The 27,112-nt window shown below is 43.0% G+C and overlaps 1 pseudogene; it reads left to right on the top strand.

Moving 5' to 3' along the window:
- On the top strand, nucleotides 1-27,112 carry LOC148791549 (pentatricopeptide repeat-containing protein At3g21470-like; annotated as a pseudogene).

The following is a 27,112-nucleotide window of genomic DNA, read 5'->3' as shown; positions in this document are numbered from 1 at the left end:
ATGGCCGAGGAGAGGGAGCTCCTACGCCAGCAGGTGCAGGGCTTGGAGGCCACGTTGCAGGAGCGGGCCAGGACCTTTGATGCCATGGTGGAGGAAGAGTGTGTCAAGGTGGTGGATCGCTTCAAAGAGTCCCCACAGTTCCAACACCTCCAGGTCGAGTACGACAATGAAGTCCTACCGCTCAGGGTTCAAGCTTTGCTATTGGCTGGTCTGGAAAAAGTTCTCTGACCTTAACCTAGATGGCATAATGATGAAGGGCCTACCCTGGAGACGGCGGACGCAACGGAGGAGGAGGAGCCCAACTTGCTGGATGAGACCGACGAGGACGTGGAGGCGATGGATCCTTGAGGCCGGCTGTTCTTTTTTCTTCTTCTGCGTGATTCTCCAAAGTTCTTGTTCCCGGGCGAATGAGCTCGGTTTTCCCTTCTTGTTTTCTTTCTCTAATGTACTCTCTCGAGCCGTTAGGCCTGGTTTTTTTTTTCTTTCGTTATGTAAGAACAATTTTCCTTGTTAAACTACTAGTTTCATTTAAAAACAGCTATTTCATTCAAGTTATAGGTCACCTAAGCTACCGAGTTGTCGAGCTGGCAGCGAGCCGGGATAATTAATCGTTTCGAATTGCACAAGCAATCAAGCTGCCGAGGTTCCTCGTCAGCATAGTATTTCAGCCCCTAGGCTGGAGGAGTGACTTATGATCCTCTCCTAGAGTTTGCCCATGCCGGGGAGGCAACTGGGTCTTGTGACGACGAGGTCTTTCCTTAGTTCGGCATTTCAGCCCTTAGTCTCAAGGAGCGACTTATAGTCCACTCCGCTCGGTACTTATGGATAATATTGCCTTATGTTGACAATATTCCATGCTTGAGGCACTGACTTTCCCTCTAGGGTCACAAGCTCGTACGTTCCTTCCCTGAATACCCGCTTTACTCGGTAGGGTCCTTCCCAATTAGGCCCGAGCTTACCAACATCGGGCTCAGGTACCATAACTTTGCAGAGAACCAGGTCCCTGATGCGGAGATTCCACTTCTTGACCCTGGCGTTGTAGTACCAAGCTACTCTCTGCTAGTAAGTTGCGGTCCTGATGTATGCGAGGTCCCATACCTCGTCCAGAAGGTCGAGGTTGGTGCGTAGCTCGTCGTCATTTGCCTTGTCGTTATACGCTTCCAGACATAGCGTAGGAACCTCGATCTCGACTGGAATGATGGCTTTGGTGCCATAGGTGAAGTTGAAGGGGGTCTCGCCTGTTGCGGTCTTCTCCATGGTCCGGTAAGCCCATAGTATGCTGTGTAGTTCATCTACCCATAGTCCCTTAGCTCAGTCAAGGCATGCCTTCAATCTATGGAGGATGACCTTGTTCGTGACTTCTGCTTGGCCGTTCGCTTGAGGGTGCGCTACCGAAGTAAAGTTTTGTTGTATCCGCATGTCCTTGCACTAGTCTTGAAATTTTATATCATCGAACTTCTTGCCATTGTTCGAAATATGTACCCGGGGTGTCCAAAGCGACACACTACATTCTTCCATAAGAAGTTTTATACATTTTGCGTTGTGATCGTCGCAAGAGGTTCAACTTCAACCCACTTCGTAAAGTAATCAACCGCTACCACCAGGAACTTCCTCTACCTTGTCACTGGCGGGAATGGTCTGAGTACATCGATCCTCCACTGTGCAAAGGGCCACGGGTTGGTGAGGTATTTCAGGTCAGCGACAGGCTGGTGATGAATGTTGGCATGCTTCTGACACTTATCACATCTTCTAACGAGCTCGATCGCATTTGCCTTAATCGTCGACCAGTAATATCCTTGTCGTAATGCTTTCTGAGCGAGGGCTCTGCCCCCAAGTATCCACCGCACAGGCCTTCATGAGTGTCGCGGTTTTCAAGCTCGGCTTTGGAAGGTCGCAAGCAGCAGACTTTCGATACAGGCGGCCGTCTATTATGACATACTTGGCCGCCTGACGCTCTACCCTTCTTGCAGCATTACGATCTATAGGGAGGGTCCCATTCTCATGAGCGGATCAATCTAGCTCGGCACTGCTTGTACGACAGGAGCGACCTCCTCTGCCCCCACTCCCCCCCCCCTCCCGAGAATGCTAGGCCGAGGCAGGTTGTCTATGAACATGGTTCTCATTGTATTACCGCTTGTGCTGGCCAGTCGAGAAAGGGGATCGGCCTCAGTGTTCTCTGACCTCGGGATTTACTGGATGAAGTGTGACTGGAAGTTGAGCAGAACTTCTCTGACCTTAGCTAGGTAGGCGACTATGGCTGGTTCACGAGCTTCATATTCGCCCATGACTTGGTTGACCACAAGCTGAGAGTCGCTGCAGATGACGAGGTGCTTGGCCTTCACTTCGCTCGCTAGAGCCAGCCCGGCCAACAGTGCCTGGTACTCGGCTTCGTTATTAGACGCTGCAAACTCAAAGCGCAACGCGCACTCCAGTTTTACGCAGCTCGACCCGTTAAGAACAATTCTGGCCCCGCTACCCTACTGGTTTGACGAGCCATCTACGTGAAGGATCCAGGGTTCCTCATCCCAGCTCGGTTTCGGCCTAACCAGGAGAGATTCCATGCTATATGCTACTTCACGGTGCTCGAGCTCAACCGGTCTGGGGACTTCAGTGTCGAAGGTGCATTCCGCAATAAAGTCTGCTAAGGCTTGCGCCTTGATGGCGGTTCGTGACTTGTACTGGATGTCATATTCACTGAGCTCGATAACCCACTTCATCAACCTACCGGAGACCTCGGGCTTAAGTAGGACCTGCTTCAGAGACTTGTTGGTGAGGACGATGACAGTATGAGCTTGTAAGTATGGGCGGAGCATGCAGGCTGCAATGACTACCGCATACGCCAACTTTTCGATCTCGGGGTACCTCGTCTCTGCTCCTTGTAACACTTTGCTGACATAGTAGATAGGTCGTTGGACCCGATCTACCTCCCTTATTAGTACCGAGCTGATCGTCTCGTCACTAATGGAGAGGTACAACTCCAAAACATCACCCTCCTCGGGTCGGGTTAGGACTGGGATACTAGCTAGGTACTTTTTGAGCTCGTCGGACGCGAGCTGACATTCTTTGGTCCATTCGAAGCCTTTGTTTTTAATTGCCTTGAAGAAGGGCAGGCAGCGATCTGCTGATTTAGACATGAAGCGGTTCAAAGTGGCTATGCGGTCGTTCAACCTCTGGGATAGCCTTAATTTTGTCCGGGTTGGCTTCAATGCCCCATTGGTTAACGTTGTACCCTAGGAATTTGCCCGAGGTGACACCAAAAGCACACTTATTCGGGTTTAACTTCATGTTGAATTTACGCAAAATTTCAAAAACAGAATGTAAGTCTTTTATTAAGTCATTGGAGAACTGTGTTTTGACGACCATGTTGTCTACATAACATTCCACTTTTTTTGTTGATCAATGGCTCAAACAATTTATTTACAAGTCTTTGGAAGGTGGCCCCAGCGTTTTTCAGTTCAAAGGGCATGACCTTATAATAGTACAGGCCAAGCTAGGTTATGAAAGCCGTTTTTTCCTTGTCAGCGGGGTTCATCCGGATCTGGTTATTGCCCAAGTAGGCATCCAAGAAACTCAGCAACTCGTGCCCTGAGGTCGCGTCCACCAGGCGGTCAATCTTGGGGAGTGGGAAGCGATCATTCGAGCAAGCTCGATTGAGGTCAGTATAATTGACGCACACGTACCATTTACCGTTGGCCTTCTTTACCAGGACAGGGTTGGCTTCCCAGCTTGGGTAATGGACCTCCCTCATAAAGTTGGCTGCGAAGAGCTTCCCAACCTCCTCATTGACTACTCTCCAGCACTTCAGGGCTAAGTTGCGTTTCTTTTGTTTAATGGGCCTAACTACAGGATTAGTATTCAGCCTGTGAGTGATGATGCTGGGGTCTATGCCGGGCATTTCTGTCGCGGACCATACAAAAACATCTAAATTTTTAAGCAAAAACCTTACCAACTGGGACCGTAGGGGCTCCTCGATCGAAGCGTCGATCTAGATTGTCTGAGTCGGGTCTTCTACCAAGGTGGGGATGAAGACAGTTTCTTCTATTGGCGCGACCCACTCCTCGTTCTGCTCTGCAGGTCGCTCCAACTTGAGGTCATTTGTTAGCTTCATTTTCCCTTTCAGGGTAGCGACATAGCACTTGCGAGACTCGAGCTAATCGCCTCGCACCGCACCAACTCCGAAGTCCGTAGGGAACTTCATGGTTAGATAATAGGTGGAGACCACCGCCCGTAGCGCATGGGTGATGGGCTGACCTATTATGGCATTGTACGGGGAGGGAGTCGCGACCACCAAGAAGTCATGGTTAAGTCTCACAATGCTGGGCCAAGCGCCGACCTCTATGGGCACAGTAACCCTTCCTAGGGGTCTGACCTCTTCTCCGCTGAAGCCCACCAAGGGAGTACTTGCAGGCCGGAGGTCGCTTTCTCGGAGCTGTAGCTTATCGAATGCTACTTTGAAGAGGATGTCGACCGAGCTCCCAGAGTCGATGAAGACACTGAAGGGATGAGAGATCCATCGTATGGACGCCCAAATCTTGAGGAATAAAGGGGCGAATTTCAAAAATTTTTCTCTCCCTTTCAACTGAGAATCGCATTCCCTATTTAGAAAATCATATTTTCAAGGATCAATCTTGAACCATAAACTTAACCAGATCTGAACCAAAAGGAGTAGGAGAGGATTATACCTGATACGGAGAATTAATATCTCCCAACGAAGGTGTTCACGCCCAAGGAAGGATCCAAAGACTGCTCCCACTGAAGATGGCGTAGTGTAGGATGGAGCAGAATCAACAATATTCTTCTCCAAGAATTCTGTCCTTTGCAAGAAACAGTAGGATGGCACGTGAGCACAACTTCCTATCAATTCTTTTCAAAGAACTGATGTCAAGATCGAATCTTGATTTCTCTCACAACTGGAGATCGAACTGGCAAACAGGGCGGCAAGAAAAAGGAGGCAGCAAGAAAGAATTCTGCAGGGTTGCTTAATTCTTTCTTATATATTTTCAGCACTAAAGAGAATGTGCATATCTCATTCTTCTAAAGGTTGCCGCCCCTTCCTTCTTTTGTAAAACCCAAAGGATCAGCTCCTAATCCAATTAGGAGCTGCTTATCCAAATCATATTTGGATCAGACCTCTCTTTAGGTGATAAGGATAAACCCTTATTTTATCTGTAGATTAGATCAACCTTCTCCTAATCTCATTACGAGGTTTTTAGATCTGAATCATATTCAGATCTGGACTCTCTGAGTGGATAGGGTTAAAACCCTATCCTATCTGCTAATCCAACTCAGAATTCGCCCCATAATTAACTAATTAAATAACCCAGTTCGAAATGGGCTTTAGGCCCATTAAGCTTATGTGCTCACTTAACCTTCCTAATTGCTACCCAGTTGGGGCTTCCTTGTATGGCATGGGACCCAAGCATTGATCTACAAATCAGCCACCTGGGTTCGGCCCAGCCTTTGTTACAAGGCCTGGCCGAATACACTATTATGGACAGTGCACCCCCTGAAACCCATTAAATGGGCTCTATGGGCCCAACACTTACCCTAAGTGGTCCCTGGGCGAAGCCACCTTATAACACCTAGGGACTGTAGGCAGATGCAAGATTATCCCATCAGGTATTATCCTCAATGGTCTTACACTTAACCTCTCAGCCCATAATGATCAAACACTGCCCGACAAGAGAGGACCTCTCCCTCGGCTGCAAGGAACAGTGTTGCACTCTCTACTTATATGGATCTCGGGAATTAAAACCTTCTTGCAAAGATTTTAGAAACCATAATATATATACTTTTATATCTCATATAAAATATACTTTGCAAAACAAATCTCAACGATTGAAATCGGTTGCCGGCAGTCTTGGTTTCCATCAGTGAGAGTGCATCCCCGATCATTACCTTTGTTTGACAAAGGGGCTGATCCTGTCACTATGATCACCCACTCAGATGAATTCTTAGACTGTCCCAATATACCCAGGTTTTGACACCCGCTAAGGATCTCACTGATTGGTACATCAAAGACAGCCCATTCCGATACCTAGTGCAGTATCATAATCGAGTCTAGGGGTCCAGGGCAATACTGGAAATCTGGTCCAGTTCAAAGATTCAATTAATCCTACATTGTATGTGCCTAGGGTCTCACCCTGGCAACTAAGATAGGCCACCCCAACCGACTTGGTGGCGCCGCAGTGTCAGGCTTATTAGGATAGGTCTCCCCAGACCGACCCACTGGCTGTGAACATTCTAAACTAACACGAGTCTCATTAAGTGTCCAGTTTAAGGGTTTTACATAGAAACATACCAAGGGAACATAAATCAAATATGCACTTTTATTCATTTACAATAAACTCATAAAGTACATCATTCTGATTGAAGCTAAGGGCATACAAAACTTTCTAACAGCTCCCACTTGCACTTAGGTCCAATCAGGTACAAGTCGGAGTCCCATGCTTTCCACGTGTTTCTCAAACACTTTTTGTGTTAGTGGCTTCGTCAATGGGTCTGCTACATTTTTCGTTGACGCTACCTTCTGAATCAGGACGTCCCCTCTACCAACAATCTCCCGTGGTATGTGGTACTTCCTCTTTCTGAGTGTACCCTTTTGCCACCAGACGAGCTTTGAAGGTCTCAACCCTACCATCGGGGCCCTTCTACCTCTTGTAAATCCATTTGCAACCGATTGCTTTTACCCCGGAGGGCGGATCTACTAGAGTCCAGACTCCATTGTCTCCATTGAGTCCATCTCTTCTCTCATGGCCTCCACCCACTTCTGAGAATCTATGTCCAACATAGCTTCTGCGTAAGTCACGGGATCCTCCTCACTAGTCATGGTTTCCACCAGGTAACTATCCTGGTCATAACCATAACGGACTGGTGGCCTGGATACCCGAGTGGATCTTCTAGGTTGGTCACTACTTGGAACTTGTGGGGCATCTCCCACTGCTCCTGAGCTCTCCTCTTTAAGAACAACTTCCTGACGATGGGTGTCCAGGATGTAATCGGTTTCCAAGAATTGTGCATTTCGACTGTAGAACACTTTCTGCTCACTTGGGTCATAGAATAGGTAACCTACAGAGCCTTTTGGGTAGCCTACAAATAGGCAACAGCTGGTCTTGGATTCCAACTTGTCTGCACTCGTTCTTTTAACGTGTGCTAGACACCCCCAAGTCTACAAGTGTCTGACACTTGGTTTCTTTCCGGTCCAAATTTCATATGGAGTGTTCGAAACCGATTTGGTTGGAACCCGATTCAGCATGTAAATCGCAGTCTCTAATGCGTAGCCCTAAAAGGATGTGGGTAACTCTGAGTGTATGAGAAGTGACCGGACCATATCCAATAAGGTCCTATTCCTCCTCTCTGAAACACCGTTAAGTTGTGGTGTAGCGGGAGGAGCTAACTGTGATACTATCCCATTGTCCTTCAAGTAGTCCCTGAATTCGTCAGAGAGATACTCGCCACCTCGATCTGATCGAAGGGCTTTAATTTCTCTCCCTAACTGTTTCTCGACCTCTTGCCTAAACTCTTTGAACTTTTCAAAGGATTCAGACTTGTGTCTCATTAGGTACACGTAACCATATCGTAAAAAATCATCGGTGAAGGTGATGAAGTACATGTGTTGATTACGTGTCGTAACACTCAGGAGACCACATACATCAGTATGTATAAGGTCGAGTGTGCCTGTACATCTTTTAGGCTTACCGTTAAATGGCCGTTTTGTCATCTTGCCTTGCAGGCAAGGCTCACAAGTGGGAAGATCTTCTACAGTTAGAAAATCCAAAGGACCATCCTTACCAACTTTGTGATTCGGTCAACACCGATGTGGCCAAGTCGGTAATGCCACAGACACGTGGGATTAACTGTATCACAGGCTCTCTTCTTGGGGATTTCAGCCGACGTGGTTTCGGTTATGTTAGTTTCTAGAGAAGGATGTAGAACATAGAGACCATTCTCCAGTTCCCCGTATGCGATGAATCTGTTATTTCTTTTAATAGTAATCGTATTACTAAAGAAGACAGAATAACCATCTGCACACAGTTTTGAGATAGAAATCAAATTTCTCCTTAAATTTTGTACATAAAGACAATCTTTCAGTACAATTGTTCATTCTCTAAAAAATAACTCCACGGTTCCTATGGTCGCGGCTGCAACAGTTGCATTAGTCCCCAAGTAGAGTGTGACTTCTCCTTCACTCAGCCTTCTGCTTACCTTGAACCCCTGTAGTGAGTTACACGCATGAGTTGAAGCCCCAGAGTCAATACACCAGGGTGCAGAAGCTATCAATAGATTGGTTTCTATAACAAAAGTTTCGAAATTACCTTTCTTGGATTCCAGGTAGGCAGGACAGTTCCTTTTCCAGTGGTCGGTCTTCTTGCAAAAATTGACAGGCATCTGATGCCTTGTCCTTCCTCTGTTTCTTGGGTTTAGTAGCCTTCTTCTGGGGCTTTCTCTTTGCCTTCATTTTCTTGCCCGATTTGCCAGTTTCAACAAGCATGGCAATGGGCTCATCCTTTCTAATCAATTCTTCGGCCCTTTGCAACATATTGCTGAGTTCCTGCAAGCTGACGTTCAGCTTGTTCATGTTGTAGTTCATGATGAATGGATTAAAGGATGGAGGCAGAGAGTTGAGAATAACATCGATCTGTGTTACCAGATCTAGCCCGGATCCAAGAGCCTCCAGTTCGTTGATATAGCCCATCATCCGGAGACAATGGTCGTGAACTTGTTGGCCCTTGGACATCTGCGCGGTCATGAATTGTTTCAAGACCTTCTGCCGAGTAGAACGATTATGCTCTTCGTACATTGTCTTCAGATTGTCCAATACGTCCTTAGCAAGTTCGATCTGATCGAACTGCCTTTGAATTGGATTGTCCAAAGAGGCAATGATATAGCAGCAGGCAAGGGAGTTTTTCTCCTCCCATTCTTGGTATTCTCTTCTCCGGGCCTCGGAAGCCCTATCTCCCGGACGATCCGGGGCAGGATTCTTGGCTACCTTATCCAACTTTTCAGAGGTTAAGACCAACATAAGGTTCCTGTACCAGTTGGCATAATTTTGGCCCTTCAACTTGTTGTCATCAAGCAATTTTGCAAATTGTTCATTTGCCATTTTCTGATAAAAGAGCAAACATCAGTCCACAACCATATTTGATTCATGTTCATTTCATAGATATGGATTTTAATCTACGTTCCATTTCCATTTAATCATCTCTGAGATTTCCCTCTTTTCTCAGTGACAAAGACTATGGGTTGTCTCTGGAAATGTGGGAAATCACATAGGATGCATGGAACCAACTGTTTCAGCTGCATAACCCCACCACCTTTCTGTGAAGGATCATATCCACTCATCATATGAGTTTTCCCTTTGGCCTCTGTTAGACAAGGTTCAGAGCTGTTTTCAGGTAAACCTTTCTGTCCAGTGAGTGCTTACACTTCATCCTCGTGAACGCCAAGGTACCGTGAGAGAGTTCCCATTTTCTAGTGAAGCCCCTCCCACATCGGTCTATGACGCCCTTATCATCTTATGAAACACTCAGACAAGCCTAACAACAAATGGATAGCCCATTTTCTAGTGTGTTTCCTCATTACTGAAGGACCCATCCTCATGCTAATGATGGAAGGCCTTTAGAGACTTCATCATATAAATCTCCCTATCACATGCACTCATATTAACTGGAGGGAACAGTTAATTACGCCCTAGTATAATCTAGGTCAAACCAAAGTGGCTCCCACTGACTTTCATAAAGCCAAATTTTGGTGGGCCTTAATCGGCTAGGGTTTCGCACGTAACATCTCCATAAGGTGTGGGGCCCACCACTGAGGGAGGTCATCCAATAACCAAAAGGGACACCATGGCAATGATGTGCATTCAGCCATGGTGTGCGCAAGAGCCACTGTTGAAAGAGCATGGACCAAGCAGTTATGGCCCATGTACGTAGCACATCACACATCCAAACATCACATGCAAGGATAAAATTGATCCGATCAATTAATCATCTGTAAAGCCCATTTGAAGCCCATTTTGAATCCATAATATTAACCATTAATATTATCTAGGTATATGGGCCGAATTAGGGTTGATTGGTTCGACCCATATAGCTTTAAGAGTTAAGTGGGCTTTTAGCAGTTTTAACTATTTAAAACTGGGCCTTTACAGGTTGGGCCGAATTAACCATTTAATTAAACATCGATCCTCAGGCCCATTAGTGGGAAAATTAGGGCTGACTTTCAGCCTTGATTAAACCCTAGATTCGGTCCAAACAATTTGAACCAATCTTGGTTCGAATGGGTCTAGGGTTTGATCTTTAATTAAATCTTTAATTCAAGAAAATAATCTGAAATTAAATGCTGATAAAAGAGCAATCAAGAATCAGTCTTTCAGGGCTGTTCGCACAATCCTTCCTGCAAAACAGAGGTTAGATCACAGGTTGCAGTTTCACAAACTGCAAATCGCAGATAGCGCTTTTCCCATCTGCGAAATCTCCTCCTCTGCGAGTTCTCCTTTTCTGCACCGCCATCTTCGATCCAAAATAAAATAAATAGAAATCCTAATTTCTAATAATAATTACATCAGATCGAATACCTATACATTCAGTCCAAAAAATAAAAAAAAAAATTATTTTATTGACCAAATGTAATAAAATAATCCATAATCTACAAAATCGCAGGTTCCCTGCGCAAATCAAGATTTCGATCTCCTCTTGTACGAACAACCCATAAATCAAGAAAATCATAAAGAATAATTCTAAACAATAATCGGATTTATATAAAATTAATTTCAGATTATTCGCCCATTAATTTTCGGAACAAATTTCCCAAAACCCAAAATCTGAGCAAATCGGGTAGAACGCCTTCTGCCCATTTGCGCAGGTTCAGATATGAAACAAATTGGTTCAAGATTTGAACCATGGCTCTGATGCCACTGAAGGGATGAGAGATCCATCGTATGGACACCCAAATCTTGCGGAATAAAGGGGCGGATTTCAAAAATTTTTCTCTCCCTTTCAACTGAGAATCGCATTCCCTATTTAGAAAATCATATTTTCAATGATCAATCTTGAACCATAAACTGAACCAGATCTTAACCAAAAGGAGTAGGAGAGGATTATACCTGATACGGAGAAATAATATCTCCCAACGGAAGTGTTCACGCCCAATGAAGGATCCAAAGACTGCTCCCACTAAAGATGGTGCAATGTAGGATGGAGCAGAATCAACAGTATTCTTCTCCAAGAATTATGTCCTTCGCAAGAAACAACAGGATGGCACGTGAGCACAACTTCCTATCAATTCTTTCTCAATGAACTGATGTCAAGATCGAATCTTGACTTCTCTCACAACTGGAGATCGAACTGGCAAACAGGGCGGCAAGAACAAGGAGGCAGCAAGAAAGAATTCTACAAGGTTGCTTAATTCTTTCTTTTGTGTTTTCAGCACTAAAGAGGATGTGAATATCTCATTCTTCTAAAGGCTGCCGCCCCTTCCTTCTTTTGTAAAACCCAAAGGATCAGCTCCTAATCCAATTAGGAGCTGCTTATCCAAATCATATTTGGATCAGACCTCTCTTTAGGTGATAAGGATAAACCCTTATCTTATCTGTAGATTAGATCAGCCTTCTCCTAATCTCATTAGGAGGTTTTAAGATTTGAATTATATTCAGATCTGGACTCTCTGAGTGGATAGGGTTAAGACCCTATCCTATCTACTAATCCATCTCAGAATTCGCCCCACAATTAACTAATTAAATAACCCAATTCGAAATGGGCTTTAGGCCCATTAAGCTTATGTGCTCACTTAACCTTCCTAACTGCTGCCCAATTGGGCTTCCTTGTATGGCGTGGGACTCAAGAATTGATCTACACATCAACCACATGGGTTCAGCCCAGCCTTTGTTACAAGGCCTGGCCGAATACATTGTTATGGACAGTGCACCCCCTGAAACCCATCAAATGGGCTCTATGGACCCAACACTTATCCTAAGTGGTCCCTGGGCCAAATCACCTTGTAACACCCAAGGACTGTGGGCAGATGCAAGATTTGCCCATCAGGTATTATCCTCAATGGTCTTACACTTAACCTCTCATTCCATAATGATCAAACACTGCTCGACAAGAGAGGACCTCTCCCTCGGTTACAAGGAACAGTGTTGCACTCTCTACTTATATGGATCTCGGGAATTAAAACCTTCTTGCAAACATTTTAGAAACCATAATATATATACTTTTATATCTCATATAAAATATACTTTGCAAAACAACTCTCAACGATTGAAATCGGCTGCCGGCAGTCTTGGTTTCAATCAGTGAGAGTGCATCCCCGATCATTACCTTTGTCCGACAAAGGGGTTGATCTTATCACTATGATCACCCATTCAGATGAATTCTCAGACTATCCCAACATACCCAGGTTTTGACCCCCACTAAGGATCTCACTGATTGGTACATCAAAGACAGCCCAATCCAACACCTAGTGCAGTATCAAAATCGAGTCTAGGGGTCGGGTGTAACTTTCCAGTTTTGCCCATCAATCTCCAAGGTCTAGGGTAATACTGGAAATCTGGTCCAGTTCAAAGGTTCAATTAATCCTACACTGTATGTGCCTAGGGTCTCACCCTGGCAGATGAGACAGGCCATCCCAACCGACTTGGTGGCACCACAGTGTCAGGCTTATCAAGATAGGTCTCCCAGACCGACTCACTGGATGTGAACATTCTAAACTAACACGAGTCTCATTAAGTGTCCAGTTTAAGGGTATTACACAGAAACATAGCAAGGGAACATGAATCAAATATGCACTTTTATTCATTTACAATAAACTCATAAAGTACATCATTCTGATTGAAGCTAAGGGCATACAAAACTGTCTAACAGACACGCCTGACTTCAATCCCGCACGCGTCGTCCTCAGTAAAGAAGATTGGGTCTTCTATCCTTGGCCGCTTCGGAGGGTTCCGTTCCTCCCTCCCGATCTCACGGGCTGGTGTCCAAGCTACGACCGAAGTGCAGCCCGCGACGATCGAGCCTCTGATGATCATGTGGATGGTGCCCCGAACCGGCCTTTCTTCGGGAGGTTGCCGCTGTGTCTGCTCTGCTTGCCTGCTACTGGACTCGGGAGCCTCTCTGCTTTGCTCTCCTTGCCGTCCTGCTTTATTATTATTATTATTGTTGTCCTGTATAAAATTCCTTAGGTATCCGCAACGGATGAGCTCATCTATTTCGTCGTGGAGATTCTTACAGTTTTCGGTACTGTGACCATGGTCCCTATGGGGCGTCCTTGACCGCCTTAAGGATCTCGGTCCGCTTAGTGTTGAGGGGTGTATAGTTCCCTTTCTCCGGTGGAGGAGCTCGGAGGGATTGACCTAGTTTCGCCTCTCGAGCTAAATCTTTTTTCTTTTTGTTGTCCCCATGAGCTGAGGACTCTGCTTTCCTTTTTTCGGGTGCATGCTCGCTCTTCTGGTTGATCTCCTCCTCTGTCCCTATAAACTGATCCGCGAGCTTAAGGAACTCGGTCACAGTCTTGGGCTGGTTCACAACTACATGCCACTTAAATTCCTTGTGCGTGATAACTCTTTTAGCGGCCGTAAGCTGCACCGCAGGGTCTAGGTCGGGTATCTGTAATCAAGTGTCATTAAATCACTTGATGTAACTCCGGATGGACTCCCCTTCTCTCTGGACCACGCTAAGGAGACTCTCCTGGGTTCTCGAGCATCGCTTGCTAGTAACGAAATGAGAAGTGAAGATTTGCACGAACTGCACCCAGCTTTTTATCGATCCGGGTGTGAGATTCCTATACCAGGTACGAGCTACTCCCTTGAAGGTGGTGGAGAAAGCCACACACATGCAAGATTCGCTGGCCCTCGCTAGATGCATCTGCGACTAGAAGGCATCAACGTGGTCGTTCGGATCAAACGACTCGTCATACTTATCCAAGGGGGGAAGCTTGAAGTCCTTCGGCATGGGGACGACCAGTAGTTCTGGAGACAGGGGAGAAGGAACTGAGAGGAGCGGGGTAACTTTTACTTCATCTGAGCTTACTTCTTCCTTGCCTTTCAGCTCGTGCAGGTGGTAGGTTGCAGTTCGGCGAACTCGGTGGCGCCTTCGCTTCTTCGCCGACTTGACATTGGTGATGCTGGCCTCGGTGTTACCGAGCGTGGTAGGCCCAAGTAGAGGCTCGGGCTGCCGCTGGTGACTTTGGGTTGAAGGACTTGTTTGCAGTCCGTTACTAGGGCTTCGAACTGATTCTCTGCGTACCATTTGAATAGTCCAGGTGAATGGTTAGATCTTGAATTTGATATGTTATTTGAACAACCCAAATCAATGATTAGATTAAATCTGAGCATTTCATTTGTTGGACGATCCAAATTAGTATAAACGGATTTACAATATCAATGGTTTGATTGATTAATACATTGATTTAGAAATGGTTTAATTATTGGTGTTTTATTTGTTTTGATATTATTATTTATTAAGCCATTTGTTTTAAGATTGTAGTTCAGTATAATTTATTCCATACATATATTCCCATATTATTTTCCAACTACTTCCAAGTAATTGCCAAGGGACTGGTTTCAATGCTACAAATTTTAGTTTTGTTTTTTCTCCCCTCTTTGCACGTCTCACTGAACTAATTAATCAACACAAAGCGAACCGGAGAAAGGGTGCTGTCCAATTTATTAGATAGCTAATAGCTCGTTCAAGACTTCAAGTCAATTTTGCCCATTAAAAAAAGAAAAAGGAGAAAAGACTTCAGTCAAGTCAATGAAAGTGATTTGACAAATGGTTGTGCATTTGTCACAACCACATCTTCGCTCAAAGACTTAGAGCTTCTGTAGAGAGAGTGAAGGGGAGAGCTTGTTCAATTTAAAAATGAATATGCATTCAGAGATGCACTACATTATTTGAGAATTTGATTTTTTTTAATTTTTGTATTTTAACAATTGCATTTTGTATTTAAATAAATTTTAGATATTATAGTAATTAATCTTCCACTTAATAGATATTGTTTCAAATTGCATTTTTATATAAATTTAAGTTTTGATGGATGGATTTGCATCAAGCATGACTCATAAAGCAATGAAAAATATAATATAAAAGGTATAAACAAAAATATGGTAAAGTACTATTAAAAAAATTTCTAAGTCGGCAATCTTATTGACCGCCAGCATAGCCATAAATAGGATCTAAGGAAGCGGTTAGAAACATCTGCCGGCGGTTTGAACCACCACCTAAAAATGGGAGGATTATTGAGAGAAACTAAAGTGGCGGTCATTTAGGACCTACGCCGGCGGTCATAACTGCCGCCACATAATCCGAAGGCTTCAAGCTGCGATGATTTAAACCTAAGCCGGCGGTCCAGATCTAAGGCGGCAACTTTGTAGACCGCCTTGGACATAAGCGGGCGGTCTTAGGGCCTAAGCCGGCGGTCATGCCTCCGCCCCTAAATCTGAGCCTTCGATGATCCAAATTGGTATAATGGATTTACAATATCAATGGTTTGATTAATTAGTGAATTGATCCTGAAATGGTTTAATTATTAGTGTTTTATTTTTTTTGATATTATAATTTTTTAAGCCATTTGTTTTAAGATTATAGATCAGTAAAATTTATTCCATACATATATTCCAATATACTAACTACTTTCCAACTACCTCCGAGCAAATTAGCAAGGGACTGGTTTCAATGCCACAAACACCCAAAATTTTAGGTTTGTTTTCTCTCCCCTCTTGCACGTCACAATCAACTAATTAATCAACACAAAGCGAACAAATGGAGGGGGGACCCATTGAATGTTATTTTAGCTTTGTATTGCATCCAATTCCGTAAGTAGAGTTGCATGTTCATCATCTAAACTGAATTCAATTTAATTTGTCAGTCTGAAACTCTTCTCCACCTTTTTCAATAACATTTCTATGATGCTATGAAAAATAAAAAAAAAATATTATTCAATGCAGCAAACTTCTTTTCCTTGCTAGCATTATATATATCACTGTTTTTAAAATCGGATTGGACCGGATGGTCGGACCGGAAAAACCGGGGTTCCGTTTTCCACCAAAATTGTTTTTTCCTCCAAAACCATTGATTTTGCTCAGCAAACCTCTGAACCGGCTGGTTAATCGTTCGTACTATTCAAACGGTTTTGTCCGTTCTCCAATATTTTTATTAAACTTTTTTATTTTTTTTGTCAGAATGGACCAGCCGTTCAAATCGAACGGCCGGACCATTCAAACCGGTAACTGGACCCCTGACCGGTTCAGTCACCGTTTGTTTTTAAAAACCATGATATATATTACAGAGCGATTGAGGGGGTTGAGGCAGAGTTGGAAACGTGTTAGGTCCACTGATTTTTGGGCTTAATTTGGAAAGAGTACAAATTCAAACATGTAGAGTGCAAAACATTATATTTTGTATTGTTTTGTATGTATTTGTACCGTACATATTTACATTTCTACTTTCAAATCGAGCCTTGAGGTATTCATCAACCAGGCGCAAAAAACTTCCTGGAAGTTGAAAGAAAGTGATAAACAGAAAACCAGTCGTAGTCATAAATATTGCTGCTCATATTATGGGGAACACAGATTTGCAGAAATAAGGGCCAGAGTTTGATCTGCAAGCTACATCCTTCAATACATTAGCAAGTGCAGAGACGTCTACAAGAGACAAATGAAGAGACAGAACAAACAATGCAGAGTCGGGGAGATTAATGCACACGTTAGCGAGAGAAGATAAGAGAGGCCGATCAATGGAAGAAACCAGTAAATCATCAAGAAAACTTGAGGAAGCATAGGCCACCACAGAAGATAACGGAATGGACAAAGAAACTATTCCACTGTTTTAAAATTTTAAAAAATTAGTAATGATAAAAAGTTCTTTTGATGATTCTGTTAGGAATAAATTTATGGGGGAGGTCTCTTAGTGTTTTTTAAAAGGACATGGGAAGTTTAGTATTTAATAGAAATTTGAAAGGAGGTTTAAGTCTTTCAATTTTTTTTTTTAATTTTTTCATGAGCACCCCACTCATAGCAGTATCTTGGTTTTATCAGGCCTTATTATTATTATTATTATTATTATTATTATTATTATTATTATTATTATTATGGAGAAGTACGGACAGGCTCAATGTAGAATTCTGATTTCCACTGCAGAGTTACAAACATTCAAAATGTCAAAAAAAGAGACTCTATGCACTCATATCATCCATAGATTGGCATCAATTTCAAGCTAGCACTTACCCTAAATGTATTTTGAGCCAACAAATTCTGACCCTGGGCTGAACCGTCATTCTCGCTTATTATTATTATAACCAATCAACCCGTATCATAAAAGGAGACCCGATCAGCTCCTTGGACCTAGCGCCTCACGGGAGCTTCACACGCACACCTTATCATGCGTATTTATTAATTATTATATACAGGAGATGTTCCTAATACACCGTGGATGTGGGTGTGAGACGCCCATTTGTGAGGAACGGATTCGTCACATCATAAAAGAGGTCCCCCATCAGGTGATATTCATCATATCTTCACCGGTCACATTTGCTCAATGACTTATCCCGGAACGGATTTACTTGTAATTACTGTACTTATTGTTTTATTTCTTTTATGTGTAATTTGTTCAAAAAGTAGCTAGGAAAATGTATTTATTGTTTCCTAACCTCCTCATGCTATACAGAGATAATGACTTCTATTCTGGGAAGCGTAAAATGTTACACGGCTCAAATCTGTAAATTGAGATTTATGCACTTCAATCTGTAAACCGAGAGTTTCTTCCCCTGCTTTTGTGAGAGATCCCAAACGGCTCAAATCCATGTAGGATGTGCGCCTTCCTATTTTGAACCTGAAATTTTAGAGGACAGTGAGACATGTGACACGAAGATTTTACCTATTCCAAAAGTTTTGTTTTCTAGCTTTTTCTTTAGTTCTGTTAGAGTTGTTTTTGACATTGTTATATGTTTCCAAGTTGAATGAGAACTCCTGTTTAAAATTTTGATATGATATGTCCGATATGAGGTGTATTGTATCCTATTAGAGGCATATTGGTGTGTATTGGAGGTGTAGCGAGCCTATGGATTTAACTATCATATCCATAGAGTAATTGAATATTTTTAAAATTAAAAAAATTAATAATAATAAATTATATTTTATCATTTGATCACAACAATTGAATATATTATAACTCTATGGATGATCTATTAGACCAATTGAAATTTCTTCTTTAATAATTACTTTTTAGTTTTATATTTTTATAATTAAAAATTAATTAATTATTTAAATTTTATCATTTGATCACAATGATTGAATGTATTATAAATCTATCGATGATCTATCATATCCACAAAACAATCGAAATTTCTTCTTTAATAACTAACTTTTGAATATATTATATAATGTTTATTTATTTTTTATAATTTTTGAAAATGAATAATAAATAATTGTTATTTATATTTTCACATCGAAGTTTTGCCAATGCATATTTTATGGTTGGATAGGAGAGTTGGGTCTTTCTCATCCCATAAAACATTAAACCTTAAGAATTGTAATTTATAAATTATAGTTAAGAATGAGATTTTTAATGAAATTATAATTAGCTATAATATATTTCTTTTTGTTGCTGGTGGACAATGGAACAGTGGAGAGCGGAGGTTGTGGCCTCGTGGGAGAAAGGGAAGTCACTGTTCATCGTCTCCCACCTTGAGATGGAAAACAGGGTAGTGGCAGCAAGAAACCTCTCTCCTCTCAAGAAATCTCTCTCCTCTCGGCAGCAACTAATGGATCTTGGTCTCATGTCATAAAAAGGTACCTCTCTCAAGGAGCCCCAGAAGAAGCTCTTCTTCTTTACATCCAAATTCTCTGCAAAAGGAATCCACCATTATGGTGTTATTCCTCTACTACTCAAGGCTTGTGGGTCTCTGCCGGGAAAGCTTTCCATGCTGAGTCGATCACAATTGGGGTGGATTCAGATGTGGGGATAGGGACTTCATTGGTTAGCATGTATTCTAAATGCCGCGACATAGTTGGTTCCCACAGGGTATTTGATGAAATGCCTGATAGGAATTTGGTGACATGTAATGCAATGATAAGAGGGTGTTCAAGGAATGGTGACATGGGTTCTGCATCATTTAGTTTTGAACGGATGCTAGAGAAGATGGAAGTTACATGGGCAGAGATGATTGATGGATATGCAAGGAATGGGGTTATTATTGCTGCTAGGCGTTTATTCAATTGCTCTCCACATGAGATGAGGAATCTAGTGACATGGACTGTGATGATCGATGGATATGTGAGGATTGGGCAGTTGAAGACGGCAAGGCAGCTATTTGAGGAGATGCCACAGCGGAACTGCTATTCCTGGTAGTCAATAATTGCTGGTTACTACAAGAAGAGTAACGTCAAGGAGGCGAGAGAGATCTTTGATCGCATTCCAGTCAAGAATTTGGTGAACTGGAATTCATTGATTGCTGGATATGCACAGAATTGATATTGCGAAGAAGCTCTAGAGGCTCTCGCTAAGATGCAGTCCGAGGGATTTAAGCCTGATGAAGTTACAGTAGCAAGTGCATTATCAGCTTGTGCACAAAATGGTTCTTTGGATCACGAAAAAGAAATCCATAATCTTGTAAATTGTAGCAATATCAAACCTAACCAGTTGACATGTATGCAAAATGCGGCGACTTGCATAATGCAAGAATGATTTTTAGGGATGGGGTTTCATTGAAGTGCCAAATAGTTATTATTATTATTTATTATTTATTATTATTATTTTATTATTATGATTATTATTTATTATTATTGATGAAGGGCAAATTAGGCCCTCCAATGACATCATGACAAATGGCATCTTAGAACAGTTGAATGACACATAGACACCACCTAAGTGATGATTTTGAGTTCCAGATCGTGGTTCATTTGCGCTCCGACATAGTGACTTTTACCACAACTTAGGTTAGTTAAGAGCACCTCATTCAGGGCTTACCTGTAGCACATCGTCATTGGTCAAAGTGACCTCAACGCGAGGACTAGGCGGTGACCTGTGAGATGTGCTGACCAACAAATTCGGCATGCATATGCCGACACTCCCAGGTTTCTAGGAATTTGGCCCATGTACTGGATATTCTAGAGAATGCATGGCCATTACCTCCAAAGATCTCGGATCGGTTAGGCACGACATCCCGAAAATCTTGGGTGTAGTGCGTGAGATCGATGACAACTCAACTATATAAGGGCTTCTGACGTCAAGAACAGGGTACGCACAATTACTTGTTCACTAGCCAACTAGTATACATATTTTCAACTTGCACAACATTAGTACTAACTTAGGAATCGCAATGTCCACCCCGGGTAAAGCAACCCAGGCACTCTAACATTGATTCCTTGCAGGTTTCTCCAAAGAGCTATGCAGCTTGATAATCAACTTAGCTCAGCACCCGATCTACCCCTAGCTCAGTCTAGTCAGCTCAGCTTCCAAGTCTTCATCCAACATAAATCCTCCACTTCGGCCTTTGAGTCACCCACCACCAAGAAGTAGCCAGATGACTAGAGAGCGCTCAGATTGCACAACGTCAATTAGCATCAAAGTCACCGGCCAGCTGGGAATTGCCAAAACTTGCATCATGAACTGGCATCATCTGTGAGAGATACTACAAAAAGCTAAGTTCTCGTCTTCTAGAAAACTAAATGCTCATCTTCTATAAAGTTAAGATCTCACCTTTTAAAGATTTAAGTTTTCACTCTCTAATTTCCATTTTTATGAACTCAAAGGCATTTTTGACCAGTACCAACATCATGAATCAATAATCAATTACTGGGGGGCAAAGGCGTCCATGATGAACCTTGAGACCCACCCTGTTACAATCAGTAGCAATCATGCCAAAGTCATCACTCCTAGTATCTTATGTAAACACACTGCTATGGCTTGTGAACACCCCTCTCCTCACGGTAGAGTCATCAATGGTTCCCATTAGGATTGAAGTGTGGCGGTTCTATGAAATGAAGGAATAATTTCCAAATCTGAGAATGGGAGAAGCCCGATGTAAACAACATAATGACCTCGACAACCAGTAGTTTGGCGACAAGCACCTTGGAGTGAGGCCGCCCCTACAGGTCGAGCCCTCCATAGTTCCCGCGGTGTTTGACAGCCAATAGATTGTAAAGAAGCCCCACCGACCTCAACTCATTCTATGTTTATACTCAACAACGGTAAAACCGAATGAAGCCTCTTCTGCTTAGTTTCGCAAATTTGCTTCTACAAGTCGAGCACTTCCTAGATCCCATGGGAGTAGGCGGCCAATGGATTACATGGACGCCCTTGTAGGTCGAGCCTTCCAAGGCTCCCATGCGAGCTGGCGACCTAAAGTCAATAGTGCTTCTCCCGCAGGTCGAGCTCCTAGTGGCTTCTTGTAGGGGTGGATGACCGACGTCACTACAAGGCTGATGCAGTGTAGTTGTGGCCTCGAACAATAACATGTTTATGTATCAACAACCCTCACAAGGGGGTCCGAAGTGCATAGTTGTGGTCTTGCAAGCACTCACCTAGGAAGATAATCCCACGAGACAATTTAGAATCAGCCATATGGGAAGTTACTACAGAACGACCACCTTTTTAGGCGGAAAGGTTAATGCGCACATTGGCTAAATAATATTTTGGAGAGTGGACCACGAGTCGCTCCTAGAGCCTAAGGGCTAGGATGCCCAATTGATAAAAAACCTCAGCACCACATGAGACCCAGTCACCTCTTTGGCATGGGCAAGATCAAGGATAAGGAGAATGGACTCTGAGTCACTCCTAGAGCCTAAGGGCTAGGGTGCCAAGCTGATAAAAGACCTCAACACCGCATGAGACCCATTTGCCTCTTCGATCTGGGCAAGATCAAGGATAAGAAGAGTTGACGGCGAGTTGCTCTCATATCCTAAGGGCAAGGGCGCTGAGATAATAAAAGACCTCGGCACCACATGTGATGCAATTGACTCTTTGGCATGGGCAAGATCAAGGATAAGTAGAGTGGACCACAAGTCGCTCTTAGAGCCTAAGAGCTAAGGTGCCGAACTGATAAAAGATCTCGACACCATATAAGACCCAATCGCCTCCTCGGCTTGGGCAATCTAGTTGCGAGCTTATTAGACCTCGGCACCACATAAGACCCAGTTGCCTGATAAAGCAAGATACTCTTTCACCTCGGTTTAGTCTTTGTGTCAAACTTGCTGGATACTCTTTCAGAACCAGTTTGAATGATGCTACGTTAGAGTCTACTTAGGTGGAGCAACCTGAAAAAGTAGTCACATAGAACCCCTTCTTGAGGGTGACCCAATGAGCTCCACTCGAGGTAATAGGTCGGATTGCAAGATCCCTTGATGGTCACATCCCTTATAAGGTAGATGTCCTCGTGTATCTGCTCCACCTTTCCTCGAGCAGATGAGATCACTCTCGTGCCACGATAATCAAAACGACGAGGTCCTGTGTAAGGCTGCTAACACTCGGATTCTTCTAACCTGAGAAGCAAATCAGACCTATGCTTACGACTATGAGTTCATCAAACAGTCATTCTAGGCCAAAGGAACTATCTACTTCCTTCGCCTAGGTACTCTCAGCTCGGGAGTGGGGGGCAATTGATGAAGGGCGGATGTGGCCCTGCAATGACATCGTGACACATGGCATCTTAGAACTACTGAATGACACATAAATACCACCTAAGTGATGATTTGGAGTCCCAGATCGCGGTTCATTTTTACTCTGACCTAGCGACTTCGACCACAACTTAGGTCAGCTAGGAGCACCTCGTTCAGGGCTAACCTATAGCTCCTCGCCACTGGCCGAAGTGACCTCGATGCGAGGAACGACCTCCCTCGAGGGCTTGTCGACCTGACTGAGGACCAGGCAGTGACCTGCGAAATGTGCTCGCCAACAAATTAGGCATGCATATGCTATTACCCCCAGGTCTCTAGGAAGTTGGCCCGCATACCGGATATTCCAGAGGATGGTCAATGTGTATGGCGATTACCTCTGGGGATCTCTGATCGGTTAGGCATGACCTCCCGGAAATCTTGGGTGTGGTACGTGGGATCGACGACAACTCAACCATATAAGGACTTTAGACCTCAAGGAACAGGGTATGCACAATTACTTGTTCACGAGCCTACTAGTATACATACTTTCAACTTGCACAACCGAGTCCTAACTTAAGCATCGGAGTGCCCACCACGGGTAAAGCAACCCGGACACTCTGACATTAATTCCTTGCAGGTTTCTCTGAAGAGCTACACAGCTCGACAATCAACTTAGGTCGGCACCCGATCTACCCCCTAGCTTAGCCTAGTTAGCTCGACATCCAAGTCTTTATCTGGTGGAAATCCTCCACTTCGGCCTCTGAGTCACCAGCCACCAAGAAGTCGCCAGATGACCAGAGAACGCTCGGATCGCACACTATCAATTAGCATCCGAGTCACCGGCCAGTCAGGAACTGCCAAAACTTGCATCATCAATTATTATGATTATTATTATTATTGTTATTAATTGAGTTCACATGGTGATTCACGTGTGGGTCCATGTGGATTCTCAGTTGAAATGTATAGTGTGACATGTGAAAAGCATTGTTTATATGTATAAGTGAAGTGAGGGCTAAAATTGTCATTTGTATCAATATAAGCACTTATGGGAAAAATAGCTTACCAAACATTCCCACCCCAATAAGTGCTTAAAAACATAATAAGTGATTTTAAAAGTGGGATACCAAACAGCCTTAAGTGGTTGTTAATATAATACAAGTTTGGGGGAATTCTAGGATGTAGAAAGATAAGAAGGCTTGTTGAATTTGATGTGGATGATTCAGTTAAAGAAGATCTAAGAGGATGGAAGGCAATTAGGGGTTAAGGAAGAGGAGGAAGAGGTAAGTTGTCACTCTGTCCCACTTAGTTTTTGGGCCTTAGGTCAGTTAAAGAGTTTCGAGGTTGGCTGTATATAGGTCCCAGTCAAAGCTAGAGTGATAGAGTATTCTGCTTAGGGAGAGAATAAGACCACAAGATTTCATTAACTTCTAACTCCCCTCCCATGTTGGATGGGTGGTGTTTAAATACAAAAAATTCTCAACTTCCTTCCACTAACATAGCCACTAATTAAGGGATTAGCTTCTCTAGTAGTTAGTCTATCCCTAAGCCATAAGAACATAACTACTTAACCACTAACAACTTGACATATTCTTAAGTAATAACTACTTAACCAAATTGACTACTTCCTAAGGCCAACACCTTGGCTTTATTGACCTATTCCTATGTACAGGTTACAAGGAAATAGAACAGAAATAAACTAACAAGAAAATGAAGAGAAAAGAGAGAAAATCTGTTGCTCTTCTCCCTACGCCACGTCACACACTTGCATGGGCCATGCGTCTATCATTGTCCCCGTCTTACAGAGGAACCTTGTCCTCAAGGTCCAATTTGATGTATTTGTTCCATAGCTCGTCGAAGGTTGGTGTGAGCTCCCTCTTCGTCATCTGTCTCACTTTCGTCATAATTTCCTTCAAGAAGCAGCAACTACGGCCCTTTGCATTTGTGCCCCGGTACAAATTTTTTATCGCAATTAAAACAAAGGCCTTGAGCACGCCTCCTTTGCATCTCCGTCCAAGTGAGTCGTTTCATTGGTGAAGCAGATTTCAGTTTCGTTGGAGAAGAGTCGATAGTGGTCCTATTGAATTGACATGTAGCGTTCAAGGATTTTGGCTTAAACATCTGAATCCCATCTGCTATTTCAATATTAAGACCTCCCATAAAGTTGCCTACCAATGCCTTTTGAGTCCACCCTTGTACCCGATTTCCCAGCCGTTCGAACTCTTTTTGATAATTACGTAAGGAGCCCACCTGTGTAATCTTTGACAATGCTTCATCAAAGTCTTCACATTCGGTAGGACCAAATCTTGCCCAAAGTTCCTCTTGAAAATTTTCCCATGTCACCTCTTTGCCTTTTTCCTTATAGGATATTCTCAACCATTGCCACCATTGATTAGCCTCACCTTTCAAATGGAAAGAAGCCAAGGACACCTTGTGAGATTCAAGAGTGCCTTGGTATTCAAAAAATTGAACTACTCTTGTGAACCATTCGGTGGGGTCATCTCCCGCAAATCGAGGAAACTCCAATTTGGCTAGTTTGGAAGAGAACAGTTATCATCCCACTTTGGAGTTGTCTCGAGATTCTTTTCTCATGTTGCGAGAACGCCCGGTAGGAGAGTTTGCCTTAAATTCAAGGCTGTTGGCAGTCGATGTAGCACGGTTGGAGAGTAGAGCTTCCGGTAATTTGTTGATGGCATCTTCTAGCTGATGGAACTTATCAGCTACTCCCGCCTCCAAGTTCAGCCTCTAAGCTCTCAATTCTCTCCTTGTTAGTAGCCATGGTGCCTAGCTCTGATACCAATGATAGGTCCCAGTCAAAGCTAGAGTGATAGAGTATTCTGCTTAGGGTGAGAATAAGACCACAAGATTTTATTAACTTCCAACTCCCCTCCCATGTTGGATGGGTGGTGTTTAAATACAGAAAATTCTCAACTTCTTTCCACTAACATAGCCACTGATTAAGGGATTAGCTTCTCTAGTAGTTAGCCTATCCCTAAACCATAGGAACATAACTACTTAACTACTAACAACTTGACCTATTCTTAAGTAATAACTACTTAACCAAATTGACTACTTCCTAAGGCCAACACCTTGGCTTTATTGACCTATTCCTACGTACAGGTTACAAGGAAATAGAAAAGAAATAAACTAACAAGAAAATGAAGAGAAAAGGGAGGAAATCTGCTGCTCTTCTCCCTACGCCACGTCACACACCTGGGCCATGCGTCTATCACTGTCTTTGTTGGTCTTTTTGATTTTCCTTTGGTTATGTGGCTTTCTACAGCAATGTTTTATTGTCCTTCCTGGTTTGTTGTTGTTGTCAGTTTGTTTTGATTAGTAGTGTGTTCCGTTCTGGGTTCTTGAGTGAGCCTCGGGCTTTGACCCATTTGTATTATTCTTTTCCCCCTTTTTCCTTTCATCTTAATAAAATTTTCTTTCTCTTGAAAAGAGAGGGAGAGATAACTAGGACTTACATTTAGCTTAGGGATGGCAATTTTTCTCATTTCCCCAATTCCCATGGGGACTCTCTCTGAATGAAGTGGGGATAGGGATGATTTTCTCCCTGCAAGAATGGGGATGGAAAAATTTTCATCCATTTTGATAGGGATGGGGAGTGCATTCCCTGCCCCACGGGGACCCCAATCGATCCCCGGCCCCTAGGGATCTCTGCTAATATATTTTATATATGTATGCATGTGGGTATTTTATATTTTTAAAAATATGGTTGAATCTTTTTTAATATGATTGTAAATTTTAACTATTTTATTTTTAATTTTTTAAATAAAATAAAAAAACAAAAACAAAATGAGGTTGTCATTTTAACTCAAATTAATCACCGCAACGTGGTAAAACTCTTGGGATGTTGTTTAGAGACTAAAGTACCTTTGTAGGTTTATGAATATATCTCCAATGGAACCCTTTTTCACCATATTCATCAAAACAATGGTTGTTTAGAGACTAAAGTACCTTGCCAAAATTTCTGATTTTGGAGTTTCCAAGTTACTTCCTACGGATCAATCTCAAATAACCACATTGGTTCAAGGGACATTGGGATATTTGGACCCAGAATATTTCCACACAAGTCAATTGACAGAGAAAAGTGATATTTATAGCTTTGGAGTGGTTCTTGTAGAGCTCTTAACAGGTAAAAAACCTCTGTCTTTTGAAAGACCACAAGAACAAAGAAACTTGGCTACATATTTCATTTCATCAATGAATGAAAACCGTCTTTTCGAACTAATTGAAGATCGACTTGTGGATGAGAAAAATGTTGAGGAACTTTGTGTAGTTGCCAAGGTTGCAAAAAGATGCCTCAGTCTAAAAGGTGAAGAAAGGCCCACTATGGAAGAAGTTGCAATGGAGCTACAAAACTTGAAAAGGTTGAGAAAACAACCATGGGTTCTACCAATAGAAGAAGAGAGTGTGAGCTTATTATCTGAACCTTCAGAATTCTATCATGTTGGTGATACATCTGAGCAGTCTTCTTTGCAAAGAAATATGATATTGTCCATGAATTTCCCTCGTTGA

The sequence above is a fragment of the Nelumbo nucifera genome, chromosome 5, assembly GCF_055504915.1.
Source record: "Nelumbo nucifera cultivar China Antique chromosome 5, China Antique-T2T, whole genome shotgun sequence".
In the NCBI taxonomy this organism is placed as follows: domain Eukaryota; kingdom Viridiplantae; phylum Streptophyta; class Magnoliopsida; order Proteales; family Nelumbonaceae; genus Nelumbo; species Nelumbo nucifera.
This window is presented reverse-complemented; position numbering and strand designations above follow the sequence as displayed.